Source organism: Pyxicephalus adspersus, chromosome Z (genome assembly GCF_032062135.1).
Source record: "Pyxicephalus adspersus chromosome Z, UCB_Pads_2.0, whole genome shotgun sequence".
Taxonomy (NCBI): domain Eukaryota; kingdom Metazoa; phylum Chordata; class Amphibia; order Anura; family Pyxicephalidae; genus Pyxicephalus; species Pyxicephalus adspersus.
In genome coordinates, this window is record NC_092871.1 from 33,427,656 (window position 1) to 33,443,638 (window position 15,983).

A 15,983-nucleotide genomic window follows, 5' to 3' on the forward strand; every position below is an offset into this window, starting at 1 on the left:
GCAGCTGAAATCTAATGAAGCATTAAAGATTCTAATTGACCTGTAAAGGACTGTAAATAAGCACAGAACAGAGAGCAGGTGCACGCTAATTATTTGCTATGATCGCACTATTGAGCTTAACAGATCCTCCTTAATCGCGCAGCTGAAATCTAATCGCCTTAATTGGCAGATTTGCGCCCCCTATTGCTCATTATTATGAAGGCAGGAATCCGGCTGGCAGTGAGGAGGCGAGTGTACGCGCGCACTCGAGTCCGGACCGCGGTAAACTGCGATCGCTGGCCGCGCGTACTTTGGCGCTTCCAGCGAGAGCGGATTTTATTGATGAATCAGGGGCATAGTATTAGCAGAATTGGTGTGATGTATAAAGAGGTATAAGGAACAGGTGTATCCTAGTAGCAGGTAAATTCTAATTTGCAGAATTGGTATTCTGGGATAGCCATTTTTCTCATTACATGTAGCCGTTTGCTGCAGTTGTGTACAGCAGTTCCTAATAAATATTGTACTCCCTTGCTGAGCAAGCAGCCAGCACTAGTAAGGTATGTAAATGTATGAACTTATAGATCTTCTTCAGTAGTAAATTAAGACAACTTTTCAGAAGCAATAAGAAACTCAGAAACAGCTACCTGAAAAATGAAGGCCACTGTGCCTTTATAAGCAATAGCATGAAATAAAACGATATGAGAAATACATTCAGAAGCATCCAAACCAGGGTGTAAAGAATTATGTGCAGTCAAATGATATAGCAAAATCAGCACTGTGCACAGCGACCGTCCTATGTAAGCGTAAGTGTAAGTGTAAGTGTAAGCGGAGATGTATTTCCCTTAACGTGAAAGCTTACATATAAATCCACTGTTTACCTGGCTGAAATCACAGCACATTAAAATGATACCTGAAAAACAGTCAAATAAGTGTATTATGCATCAGCATTTATTTACAATACAACCGAGTCTTAAGTATTTCCCTTAGAGACCAATTAACTGCATGTTTTCTAAACCACACTATTAAATACCACTTTGAATATGATTGGCCATTAGAGACGAGTGAAAAATCCAAAATCTGTTACACTGGCAGTCTTGTTTCTCCAGGTTCGTATATAATCCACAAAAGGCAGAACAAGATAGCCATGCACTCCCAAGTCCAATGGCACATTATTAGCTGTTCAGGTACCCTTCAGCAACGGTAACCGTTACAGTAGGAGGTATCAGTAGGAGCACATTATTATATTTTGTTTTGCAAAGAAAATCGGTCACAAATCAGATCTGGAATCCAATCACGTTGATTAACCAACAACATGTAAATAAATTAAGTCTAACTGAAAATGGTTACTCTACATTATAATTGTTTGTGGCGCAGTACACCACCTTAAAGATCAACTTTTTTGCAGAAGAATAAATCGGACACTGACTTCCCAAAAAATATGTCTGTGATGCATATGCCTTAACAGAGTATCCCTAGCTAATCAGATTGATGCACTGTTTTATTCTATCATTTATGCAGATAAAAGTATTAATAAGATTTCCAGAAATGGTAAACAACCAAAGACGTGACCAAAAAAAAATGCATGCTGTACCTTAAGGCTTATTACTTCATACATTTCCCAGTTTGCAGCACATACTGTCATCTAGATTCAAACACATGAATTGTCACATCACTTTTTTTTCAACGTTTCCTCTATAGCCTTATGATAAAACCTTATTGTAATTTGAGATACAAACATGCCCATATACTATTAAACCACTTTTAACCAGTGGGAGCAAAATCAAATGTACCTGTTATTATTATTAATAATAATAATAATAATAATAACAATAATAATAAACTGGATTTATAAAGTGCCAACATATTACGCAGCGCTGTACATTAAATAGGGGTTGCAAATGACAGACTAGTACAGACAGTGACAGAGGAGGGGGAGAGGACCCTGCCCTGAAGAGCTTACAATCTAGGAGGTGGGGAAAGTATCACACAATAGGAAGGGGGATATGTAGTGTTGGGGAAGTAGTGAGGGTTTTAGGAAACAAGAGAAGACTGGCAAGTTTGAAGAAATGTGTTTTGAGTGCTCTTGTAAATGAACAGAAAGTAGGAGCAAGCCAAATAGGACAAGGATAACCACTCCACAGAGTCGAGAGTCAGGGCAGCTCTGGAAAAGTCTTGCAGTCGTGCATGTGAGGTGGTCATGAGTGAGGAAGTCATTAGTAGGTCATTGGAGGAGTGAAAAGTACAGCTGGGGGAGTATTTTTCTATCAGGTCGGAAAAGAAAGTGGGACAAGAACTGTGGAGGGATTTGAAGGCAAAGCACAGGAGCTTGAATTTGTTCTCAGGTGAAATGGAAGCCAATAAAGAGAACTGCAAAGAAATGTCATATCTGCAAAGTTAGTGAAAATGCTTAAAATATTCACAAATTTGCCTGCTTTGGGTTTAGAATTTCTTAGACACTGGTGCAGTATTAGGGTTTTCTTCTTTTTGCCACTGCCTATAAACACATAGTCACAGCTAATACGCAGGAACTCACTAGACCCCTAAATGTACCCACTCTGGTCCAATTAGTGCTGTATCACATGCAAGCATATCTGTTCCTATCAATGTCATCAATAAGGACATAATGGCTAGGACAGGCCCAGAGACATTGTTAGGCTAAGAGAAGACTGATAGGTGTATAATTCAGCAAGAAAACAAGTGGCTAGAGATCTGGGAGCTGTTACTCTGAGGAACACACAACTCAACCAATAAACACAAGATACAGAATGACTAGAAATCAATTATAGAACGATTTTTAAATACAAACAGAAAAGCTCTAGCCAATCCCTGCACTGCAAGACAGCTGTTAGCCAAAAGAATACCTAACTGATACATAAACAATTGTGTAATCTAACCGTTATATTACCGTTATTTCCATTTTTTATCTGAAGCTGTAATTTTCTTAAAACTGTCAAAATGTCACTTTTGCCAATATGGCAACTTGGAGGCGTTCCACATACAGCTAAAATGAAATGCCCTTTAGAGATGTTATTTCCAATTTGTATGATTGGTTTACTGGTCTTCTAAGACGACTGCACTGAAATACAAGACACATTTAGGTACCCCTGCAGTACAAGTTCAGATTCAATAGATATTCCCTACAGCCTTTCTTCATCCTAAGAAATTTTCCTCATTAGAACATTCGGATTACTCAGGTGAAATCAGTCTGGAAAGAATATGGTGAAACAAAATGCTTCTTTTTCAGAACACCAAAAGCTAGAAATCTGCAATAAAGTTGGCTAAAGCTCTTACATTTTATATAAATTATCAAAAGGGGATTGGGTTTTTCTCAACATAACTAGATTCACTTTAAATCCCTTTAAATCTTTATTGGGAGAAATACAATGGTTGCCATTGCCATTTCACGTCCTGCTAGTAGCCTGGTCCTCATGATGGCTTTCTTAATCAATACCTGCAGGTCACTGACCTGTAAATAGTTTTTACTATCAATGGGATGTGTATATTTGTTCCAGTGAACCAGAAAATATAAAAGCCATTTTTTTAAAGTAATAGCCAGACATCTAATATCCTAGAGGTGGTTAGCAACACCAATATCCATGTTTCTTTTAGGCAGGGTTGCTTTAAAGCTAACCATCAGGCCAATATCACAGATGACGTACATACTGTATATGAGAATGGTTTACCTTTTATGTATTCTGTATGTCTATCCATCCAGTCCTAAGAGTTACATAGTTCTGCCATAGCTCATAAGAGGACCCATCCCTTATCTTCATACTTTAACGTACACCTTGATGAGAGATGAGCTGATCTCTCTGCTCCTATTAGCATAACCTTTGCATTTCAGCATGCATTGCTTTCTCCTGAGCAGGAAAATAAGTAACAGTTTACAACTCCTTAATTCTTAGTTTACCATTTATAACAATTAGCTTTAATATTCATTTATTCTGGAATTTCTTAAATACAGTGTTCTTTACTCCAGCACCATGACTACATTAAATATAAATTATTCTACTACCTGCCATGTGTATTTATAGGGTCACAGAGATCTCCAATGTCTCGCATATGCTTTTATAACACGTAGCAGTGAGAATATTATTCCTTACGTAACCTAATAAAGGAGTTTCACAGATTAAGTTAAAGCCATGATGGATATTGTAGGTGATGAAATGAAGGCCGTGTGTGTATTTCCTTTCCATTCAGATTTAGCTCTGGTGGTTTTTCCTTTTGTAATAAAATTCTGATATGACCAATAGATCTACGACAAACAACACTGAACTCCTTCCCAATGGTAAATTTAATAAAATAAACTGCAATGTGCCTGTCATCCATCAACCTCACCATAAATTCTCTAAAGACTTGAGCAAATATGTCATACCAAGAGGCAACACAACACAGCAAAGCCCCAAGTGACCTCTGCTCCAATTCACAGTTCAACACCTTCTGTAGGAAAGGCAAATAGTAGTGTCATCAAATTTATGGCTAGCCATTTTTACAGGGGAAAGCACTAAATACAGAGACAGAACAAGCCGGTCCACCGCCAGGAGCAGAATTAATTTTAGGATACACAGTGACAATTTTCTCGGTGCAGTCAGGCTTTGGAAGCAGGATACAGAAGAACATATAAGTCATACTGAAGACTGAAGCATATATAGATGAGTGTTTTAAAAAAACTTAATCTGGGGTACACTATAGTTTTCTTATAAAGCACAGATGAACAGACTTTTTAATTGCAGATCTGTAACTAAACCAACCCCAGATCAGTCAATGTACAAGGGGTACAGATATGACTACTGTATTCTCATAATGCAATACAGCAAGGGACTCACAACATTGAGAATGGTATGAAAGATCCCAATTACAGAAAATAACTCAACCTGTAAAACATCTAATGCCTTCTACAGAAATAAAGTTTAAAACAGACAGAAATGTTTTTATTAAAAATCCGGTACCAAACAGCCGGTCACCACGGGCCTGGGAGTTATGGCTAAAGTTCAAAAAAGAAATATGGAGATATAACACAACAATCCCTTGGGAATGTATTCACATAGTTCACCTAAACAAGACAAATATGGTTAATTAGAATCTTTAACGTCAGGTCTGTAGATTACCACCCATCTGACTTTTAAAGCATCACAAAAAACTTGTCAATTCCAGTAATATCCAAACAGCAACTTTTTTACAGCACCTCTGTTGGGCTACATTTATCAACACAGTCCCAATGATCGGACAAAGCAAAGGGCCTTGTTATCTAAAGTGCAAGTTCACACCAACCTACAGACAAAAAGTTATCATTTTTTTGCACCAAGAAGTATTGCAATGTGCTGAAGAGGAACATGTATTAGGTGAGAAGGTTTGCTATCACTCTCAGGTCTTTACACAAGGAGAACTGGACAGGGTTATAGAATGGCAACAACCCAGCCAGGATCGATATCTGTGACTTTATGTAAAGAGGAACAAGACAAGTACTGTCAGAGCTCTACAAAATGACCTTCAGTGGGGTACTTGAGTGCAGATTTCTTACCAAACTATCACAAACAGACTGGGAGCGTGGCATGTGGGCCAATGTCTTGCTGTGGTGTTCACAGCCTGGTATCATGCAGCTCGATGGGCATTTGCGAGAGACACCAGAACTGATAGGTTTGCCATTCGTGATCTGGTATCTTTTTAGATAAGTGCAGATTCACACTGACCAAATGTAACAAATGGGAAAGAGTATGAAACACTGTGGTGAATGTTATGTTGCCTGCAACATAATCCAACATGACTGTTTGGGAGTGGGTCAGTGATGGTCAGGGACAAATCTTTAAAGGGCTGCAGATCTCCACATGCTAGCTAGGTGCGGTTAGGTACTGCAATTAAATTGTCAGATCCATTGTCAGACCTGGTAAAGCAGGGCTTGTGTTCCTGCTGGTGCAGAAACGGTATGTAGGCATGCCTGGATGACAAAGGCATTGATGCCACTGATCGGCCTCTAAGTTCCCTAGATCTAAACTTTTTAGAACCCTTTCAAAAAATGTCGGTATCATATCGGTGCATTGGACTTGACCAAGTAGCCCCACAGACTGTCCAGAAGCCCACTTATGTCCTGATCCAGGTGTAGGAGATCCCCCAAAGCACCATCCCCCATCTCATCGGAAGCAGGACCAAACATTGTCCAGGTACATACAGGCACAGGGAGGACATACTGTACATATAATATCACCAAGCCGCATTATGAGTTCTTGTGATGAAGTTCATCCAAGTTCGATCACTCTGAGTTCAGTTTTATACTTGATTTTTAGTGTGATTTTGAATAAAATAGGTTTAGGTTTTCATTGACTATTCTTACATAATTTTGTTCTTACTGAAATATAACAATACAAATTTAGTTTGAATGTTCGAGTCATCAAGATCACATTTCAATCTTCCAGACACAGAGTATCATAGTCATATTCACATCCCTGAATGTACGTTGGCTGGGTCGTTACATTAAGATTGACACCAGGAACTATTGCAGTAATAAAGCAGCGTAAGCAAGAAATTATAGTATCTGCCCTGGGCTGCAGTTCTGTATAAGACACATCGGTCAGCTCAGCTCAACCATGATTGGATTCCTTTCCTAGGATATGGTCATAGTTTATAAAGACAATGGAAAATCTATCAAATAACTTGAGCATTAAGATTCTTTAAAGGAAAAATTCAACATTAACTTCAAAATATTCATAACAGCTTCACCATCTAAATCTGCAGCTGCTTTCATTTCCTAAAACAAAACTCACATGTACAACCAAGACATTCTGTATGCTGCCTGTATACAACATACTAACAGAAATGTAATTTCCCACTCAAAAGATTGGCTTGCTGCTTTTTCCAGAAGACAAATTACAAACATTACCTGCAATGAGTACAATTTTTGGCGAGATCATTTCTAAGTCTCTTGAACACTTAAAGGGTGCTGGAGGTAGAGTTTTTCTTATTACCTTAAAGAGACTGATAGTGATAATGAAGGCAGATGCTTCCACTTGGCAGTCAGGCAAGCATCAAATCTTCAGAATAGTTTTTTTTTTTTAGATCCCGGCAATGTATGTAGTACACCTGAATAGGATTATGTCTTTCTCAACAAAAGTGAAGTTTTAAAAGAGAAAGGGTAGAGATGGCAAAATAAAGTGTTTTTAGTGTGAAAGATTTAAGTGGCAATCTATAAATATATAAAAATACAGGCTTTTGGCACACTAGGTTTCTTCTTTTAGTATATAATTTGTAAGAGACGCTTTTCTTCCTGATTCAATACATTGTTGCAAAAAACATACAAAACCAAAAGCTGAAATAGTAGACTTGTGGCAGAAGTACAGAATTATCTTTGCTAGAAATGCATTCCCAAAAGCTGAACTAGTCTTTATTTAAGCGGGCCTATCAATACATTTTTAACATTATATAAAAAGGTGGCTAACATTGGTTACATTGCTTTTTTAAACATTTTTTGATACCCCTCCTCTTCCTTCTTTACTGTTGCGGAGGTAAAAATTAAAGGGCAAACCTGCAGTCACGTTGGATACATATGCCACATATCCAAGGAGGTTGTAGGCTGGTCCGAGATTGAGCCTGGAACGCAAAACCAGGAAGAGGAAGAAGATGGCCATGCTTGCTGTACCATTTACACCAGAAAGAGAGATGGCAGGATGGCTCGGAACCTAATGGTTTGAGAGATCTAGGGCTTTTTCCAATAAAGTTATTTTTTTCTATGAAAGTTCTGCTTTGGGTTTCCCAAATGTCGTAACATACCTTCAAAGTTCCTCTGAAAACAATAGCTGGATATTGTTGCTTACTTACTCAATATTGTTGCTTACATACTCCAGTCCCACTGGAGTATGACTAGTGAAATAGAGCCATTTTCATAGAAAGCCACTATATTAGGTTGTTATATCCTAAAACTAGATTACACCAAAAAGTGGCATTGCAAATGCATTCGCTATAAATATCTGTTGTGTTAAAAATCTGATTCTCCCCGTAATAACAAATGTACAAACTTGTATTACTTTGGAAATCGTTTAGCTGCAAAACTGATCATAAATGCTGTGTTAATGAAAATCGAAACATCGCAATCTGTTTTACACATCTTATAATTAAATGGTAGCAAATTGTACTTTTATCTTAGCACCAAGGGCTGAGTAATACAATTACAAGCATGTTATTTATGTCACTTTGGAAATTAGCTGTCACAATAGGCTCTCTTTAAACAACTGGATTGCAAATTAACTGCACCTAGCATTCAATCCTTAATGTGAAATACTACTTATTGGCCTTGATGTCTTCATGTTTCCACCAACCAGCTGCATGTGGTCAAGTGTATCAGATCATTACTAACGGGTCTGATGAGGACACAAAACTCGGATTCCTATGATGCAGATGGAACATTACCTTGCTAGACATGTGCTGTCAATCAGCAGATGTAATGACCTGGGTACACTAGTTGGGGATTTATCAAGCAAGTAATGAACAAAATCAGGCACATTTCTATCACAAAGCCAGCTGCCTCTGATTTTCAGAAATAATTTGTATGTCAAAGGTGACAGGTATGCATCTGCATCATTTTTTTTAAAACTGAAAACACAGGCACAATTAATACTATGTATCTAATAATTTATGCATACTTCATAGCAGTCTAAATAAAAAAAAAATAATAGGATTAAACCAAAAGAAATCTACTCTGGCCCAAGTAGCTTTGGTCATAAGCTCCTAATAAAGTAGAGGCTAGGAAAAAGTTCCACTTTGGTGACCTTTTTATAAATCTGTCTCAATCATCTTGTCTAACTGCACCTGCTTTGCTGCAAGATTGATATCTGGCTACCATACTGATGGTTTCAGGTGTTCAGTTCCTAAATTTCAAAGAAAGAGGCTAAAAATGTGATTTTGGTATATACAGTGGACTACAACAGCTGCTTATTTGTATGCATGGATCAAGAGGGAAGTCCATCAAATTAGTTAAGATGTTCCCCAAAATAAAGGTTATGTTTTATGTAATAGGAAAGCTTAATACAGTCACTCTAGGACATAAAAAAGGAAAACGAAGTCACTAAATGATTTATATATATATATATCAGTGCTCAACCCAGAAGTTTTTTTAAGCCGGTTGGGAAGAAATTGTAGGTGGGTGGCAGCCCCTGTATTGTGACCAAACTCTTTAGAAACCACCCAAAAACAGCCGGGTGGGTGCTGAAAAGTGCCAGGTGGTGCGCCCAGCTAGAAGGGCCTGGGGAGAACCCTGTGTGTGTATATATATATATATATATATACACACATATATATATATATATATATATATATATATACACACACACACAAATTTATATTTGTATATATTTGTTTACTTAAATAGTAAAGCTGTCCAACAATCTCTTTCCTAATTCTGAAACAAAATAATTACATTGTATGCATTAGAATAAAAGATTGAATACATATATAACTATTGTGCATATCTTTCCACAGAAAAGCTTAGATTAGGGGGTCTATAATTGGGTTTTTGGGGCCAGGCCTGAAGAATACCATATTCTTTTTTATCTAATCTTATCTATATTTAATGTACAGTGCTGCGTAATATCTTGGCGCTATATAAATCCTAATAATAATAATAATAATAATAATAAATCCTAGCACAGAAATATGGCACATAGATAACCAGATGGTGTCAGGAGTCATGCCAAATGTATGTATGTGGAACATACTACCACCAGTATGCCACACTAACAAGATATGACAGCAGGTTGTTTTACCATTACCAAATTTCCCTGTGTATTCGTGTAGGCAGGAGTCTTTTCCAACAGCCTCTTCTTGTGCCTGGCTGAAAATTAAATAAGATATTTGACATATAGGATTTCTTTTGCAACGTATTGCTCTGTGCTAGCTGCCATGCCAGGGTAAAGGACGGACAAAAATTCACAACAGGTAGTTTTCATTTTTATGGGATTACTATGAAAAGACATTAGCTGTGTGAAAATTCTACTCCCTGCTCTGCCAACTTGGATTTAAACATCTTCTGTTCTAATAACCTCCTGAGTCCTTTTACATTTTAATCCATAAATGTTTTAAATCCTCTCTGCATACAATAATGATGCAGTTTACGTACAGTCGCCTTTTTACTGAGCAGCTACAGGCAGAGCTACCATATGCCAGAGGAATGAGCAGTGGCCTCAACACTCATGATAATGCTTCAATGTATGTTGTATGAACAAGTGTTCAGGAATCTGCCTCAGTAAACACGGGGCTTGATGCATTAGAGGGTGGGAATGCTTACCGCACATGTTAGATGTCAAGTGGCACTATTGCTTGCAACAGTAACTCTTCATTCAGAGAAGGAAACATAATGAAATTAAAGAGTTGATTATGTGTGAAATATATATACTGATAATGCTGCATATGATTTCCATGCAGCATCAACCAAGACACTACTGGCCAAAGAAAAGCTAAGATCTTAGGATGAAAGTAACAGATTAGACATCTTTCTATACTGAATACTGAACCTAATTAACGTATGTGGGTCCTTGGTTCTCTTGTCCTGCAAAGAATTCCAAGCCACTAACATTTTTTTCAAAAGGAGATAAGCGATAGCAATCCTATTGAAGGATCAGTATGAGTAATACAAAGGACTTTCCCTTGACTTACTGAATTATGATTTTAACATGTAGCTTGTAAACAGAAATGACATTTAATCTTAATAATTATTCATTTTTGCAGTGTCCATACATTTACTTTTCTGTGCTGTGGCTTAAAGCTACAAAATGATTTGCCCATATTCTTGGGCTGGTCTGGTGGTCTTTGGGCAGTGCGGTCTCAGCAGAAATCCTGGTCAATTCCTGGTCATAATGTTTTACATTTTTTTTTAGTTTTTGTGGATTCTGGTAGTCATCATGCAGCAGAAGATTACTTTGATATAACAATGGAGAATTGCTAAGTGTATAATTATTGGGCCCCTAAAGAGAAAAATAATGAATCCTCATCCTCCAAGAAGATTGTGGATGACATTTGCACAATAATCTGTATCCGTACGAACCGTATTTAGACAAAATCACTGTACATATATATAATTAGTCCCCCCTAATTAAAGTAAAATATGCATCCTTAAATGCTTCTAAATTAGGGGACTATCTGGACAATAGAGTGATAGTAGGATAGTCTACAGAAATGAAAATTTCGGACAACATAGGACAGGCTACAAATGAAATTACAAAGCTACAAAGTAATTTTACACAATTACTGCTCAGAGATTAAAGGCCTATTCACATCACCACACTGGGGTAAGGCAATACCCCACTTGCACTTGATATTGTAAAAAAATTATGGTGGTATGTTTTTAGGTCTGTTGTGGTGTGTAAAGCAGCCTATTCAAAGTGTCACACACTGCAGCAGACCTAATTGCTCCCTAGGGCCTTGTTTTCAATAGTGTGTGTTGCATTGATACATGTATTTTCATGCAGAAAAGTGCATTAACACAACACAGGGCAATACACATGACATACATTGGTGCGCCTGGTTGCCATTCATAATGACACCTAAAACTCACCTTAGTAGCGCAACTTTCCGAAATGCAGGATGTACTAAATTTCTTTACAATGGACGAATTTAAAATGACTGTTCAAATGAATAAGTTGAGTGCAATACATAGAAACATGCATGGGTACAGAAAATGCAACCCCCAGCAGATCAATACCCAGTGTAAACAATTGGTTCCCTATAGATTGGGCTACACATGAAATTGCTTTATTTAGACTTGGTTGGAGCATTATGCTAAACAAGACTTTCTCGCCAATTTATACACAGAGGAACCCTTGAGATAACTTCAGGATCTCAGAGAACCCCTGCTATAATTTCTATATTCACAGCTCACAATAAATTAGGGTGGTGATTATTGGAAAAAATGCCTCCTACATTGCTACTCAATGTGACTCCTACAGATCATTGGTGTCACTTAAACTGATATGTACACAGATAGAATAGTAGGAGTCCTTCACTTGTACAATACGTTGTATTGATGAGTAATACCAACACAAGGTGTATATATATATATATATATATATATATATATATATATCCCAATCAAGAGTAATTAATTTAGTGGCCTAAAATATTTGTACTGAAAATTTTTACAAACAATAACAAATTTTAAATATATAGGTTTTGAGTTTTGCATATCAGGTGGCATTAGACAACACATAACTTAGAAAATGTGGTTAGAAAGCAAGTCCATTGATTACATATCCCACTTGGTAGTTTCAGTTGTTTTGTTTATTTGGTTGAACAATAATTCTACTAATACGATTAAACTCTAGCAAACTCTACACATAAAGTGAAATTCGTAACGATTGACAGGATAAATTTGGAGCCTTGTGCTATCATGAGGGATTACTTACTACTACATATTAAAGGCCATTGATCAATTGCAATTTATTGTCAATAAGGGAAATTTTAGCAGCATGTTCACACAAGTGAAAACTGCTCCTTAAATCTTTCAGAGGTCGGTACATGATTTGCCCATGTATCTTATGCTTTGATGATATAGGGATAGGGGAAGAAGGTTTTGGTGCTGAAGTAGTTAACTTGTATACAAAATGGAACAAGAACCCATTCAAACTGCAAAGAATTACATGTTTTTAAATGCTCGATAAGAAATCTGCAAAGCAGACTTGGCCGTAATAGCTTGGGATAAAATGATTGCTTGTCTTATTGCCTGGATAAAGTTTGATTTACCCCAGTGTTCTGCACCTAGTTATATTCTTAAATCACAGCAGCTGTGTGTGCAGGGAAGTTAAAATGTCAGCAGTCCTGAGCAAAAACAGCATCCTTCACTGGGAGGCTATAAAAATGAAACACAGATGTCAAAAAACAATAAATAACTCTAAATGGAAGATGTCTGAACTAGAAGAGAACTAGATATGTTCCAAAATAATCAATAGTAATAATAACATAAATCCAGCAGGGTACAAATCTAGTAATAACCTAAAGGTAGCATTTCTAGTACAGTAACAGTACCCATTACAGGGAACAGCTAGTCCCGAAACTATTGTATGGGCAATGTGGCTTGATGAATAATATTTTACAGCGCAGACCCTAGAATATTTATTTACCTGTCTGCCAACCTCAAGATGATTAGCAAGACCCTAAAACTATCATGAGTTCTCCTTTGTGACACAAGTGCAGCTAAAGGTCCTTTCAAATAAAATGCTGGAATTTCCTTAATGACTAATGTACTTGTTTAGTAGTTTGTTATCATCTATAGAAACAGTTAAACTTGGTAGAATATACTGGGCAAAAAAAAATGAAAAATTAATGATGACTAAGGGAATTGCTTATCAATAAATTGCTTAAAATTTAATGCAGCTCATTTTTTTTTTATTTCTGTGGTTTTCATCTTGAAACTAAACATCACCTCCACTGTATTTAGCACAAAAGTATAGTAATGAGTACTACACTTGAATCAATAATATTATCTCTGAAGTGACAAACAGAAAACATGTACATAGGCATGACATAAATGCATTGTGTTTCCCAAGGTCCATATGGACCAAGCCAAAAGTATGTTTAATTCCCCAACAGAGCAAAAACAGCAGATGTTTCAGAGGCTTCTCTTATTCACTTGTATCACTTTTATTATTTGCTAACTTTACAACAACATTTTTTTTTTTAAATGCAACATTCATGAATGGGGAGTTAAAGGTCCTCATCATGGGACAGTTGTGATAGGTAATTAAAAATCAGTTCTTCAACAAATACAAATTATAATACTGTAAAGAATTATGCAAATACAATATAACTATAAATATTTACGGGTCTGTCACAAAACAGTTTAATATTTAAAAAATACAAGGTGCATGCATATGTGAACACTACCTAACCTAAACTGACCCACCAGAGAGTAGGTGGTAAAGATTATCTTTAATAAAGTTAAGGAACACATTGTTTTAACAGTAATCCTTACAGTGAATTTTTTTGCTGCTGTCCTTTCATTTTAAACAGGTGATTTAATTACTAACACTGGCTTAGTAATTAACACAGTTGAGGGAAGTTCAAAAAACAGGACATTGGGAGAATAGGAGAAAAAAATAAACTATGGCAGTACAAGACATATATATATTTATACATTTTTTTTTATTCACACACACATATAAATGTAGATACATAATACATACTGACACTGTACATTTAAATCACATCTATTATGTATTCAGGAATGCTGGATATATGATCTACACTAATTTACACGCACAGTTTTTCATTACATTGGAACTTGTTTAGTAGTTGGCTATAATAGTTTGGACTAAGGAATTAAACTGTTCCTAACAGTGAAATGCTGGTTAGGAAAAACATTCACAAGCTAATCTTCCAACCCTGGTCATCATCCATGCATGGAGCTTCACCAGATTACAACCATGGCTCCTGCACATACCGAATCGCAGTACCACAACATAATAATGACCAATGACCTCCACTGCTTATTCTGATCCTTTTAATACAGGTGAGTCTTACCTGTGAACCCCAGACTGCACAATGACACTATAAAATAAATGCAATTGTACAATAATGATAATTACCATAAATGCGTAGTAATAACAAATAAAAACTTTTTAAGCTCAACTTTGTGAACTAAACAGAAATGAGTCCCTTTAGTAATCTTACCTAAATCTTGCATTCACTGTGCTCAGGACCAGGGAAGAGAAGATCACAGCAATCCTATACATTTGGTTTTGCTTCCTATAAATACATTTGCTCCAGTATGAGATGGGGAACCAATATATCTCCCCAGCTTTCACTTATGTCCAGTATTTAATACTTATAAAGCGTTTTCCCACCCATGGCTTTGTAGGTCCTCCAGATCACAAGAAGTCAGTTGGGATAGGCTTAAAAGACAAACCTTTTTAATCCTCATCAGCAATGAAGGGTGACCCATATCCCTGAGAAGTCATAGTTCTCCATCACCATGAACGCCTTCTAAAGCTACAAGAAGCGCAAGTGTCAGTGAGCAGCGCTCACATGGATGTAGTGTGTAGATCCCCAGCCACGTGTTGGATTGTAATTTCCTGGCAATAAGTGGAGTCACATAGGATTGACCATTCCATAATAGATCCAGCATACAAGAGAGGATTCCAGGATCCTAGGTGCTGTACTAGTAGTGAGAGCTGCACACTGCTGCTGAGTTCTCTTGCAGGCTGTTCCCCTGCCTGATGGACAAGCTGCCTGCAGTCCAATGCTGAGCAGGGAGAGGAGGGCTCAATACGCTTCATGTACTCACATTCTGCTTAAAGTTACAGGGACATATTGCTGCAGTCACAGAACAGTCTCTGCTAGAGAATAATATATACATTATCATTACTATTCACTACTTTACATTCCCTCAGTATACCCATTTCTCCAAGTACATGTAAGTGGATGCATGTAGTTTAACATCAAGTGCTTTAAATCATTCATAGCTTTCATGTTTAATTTGTCAGAAAATATTGTTTCTAATCTAAGCACATCATTAATGTTGGCACCCTTGCAGCTACTATTTTTAGGGGTACATGTAAAAGGATGGCAGTGTAGGAGAAGTTCCTGTTCATTGTGCACCTCTGACCCTTGCACATGCTGTGAATGCTGCACCCTGAGTGGTATGCAATCCTCTGCCCTGAATGATATTCACACCTGAGCCCTGTGCTACTCATACTACTAAACCCTATGCAATACACACTACTGGTCCATGTGTTCTATACATTATTTAGATACAAGCCTTACATTCTATGTATTACACAATTCTAATCTGTTATGCACTCATAATCCCTACACACTGTTCATTATGCACTTCAAAGCCAAGCACCTTGTCCGTAAGTCATTCATGAGCCCTGCGGTTTATCTGTTTGCACTCCTAAACTCTACACCTTGTTCAATATAGATTCTTAAGCCCTGCACCCTGTCCGTTATGCACTCCTGAGCCCTGAACCCTGTTCGTTATGCATTCCTGAACCCTGAATCCTGTCTGTTATGCACTCCTGAACCCTGAA

General features: G+C 37.2%; 1 protein-coding gene across 1 annotated transcript in view; it reads right to left on the reverse strand.

Moving 5' to 3' along the window:
* The window catches only part of IL1RAPL2 (interleukin 1 receptor accessory protein like 2), a 429,112-nt gene extending 413,979 nt beyond the window's left edge, over positions 1-15,133 (reverse strand). The window contains exon 1 of the mRNA XM_072430660.1: positions 14,626-15,133. The gene's annotated coding sequence lies outside the window, so the exon portion shown is untranslated. The remainder of the gene's footprint in view (positions 1-14,625) is intronic.
* Between the last annotated feature and the right edge of the window lie 850 nt (positions 15,134-15,983).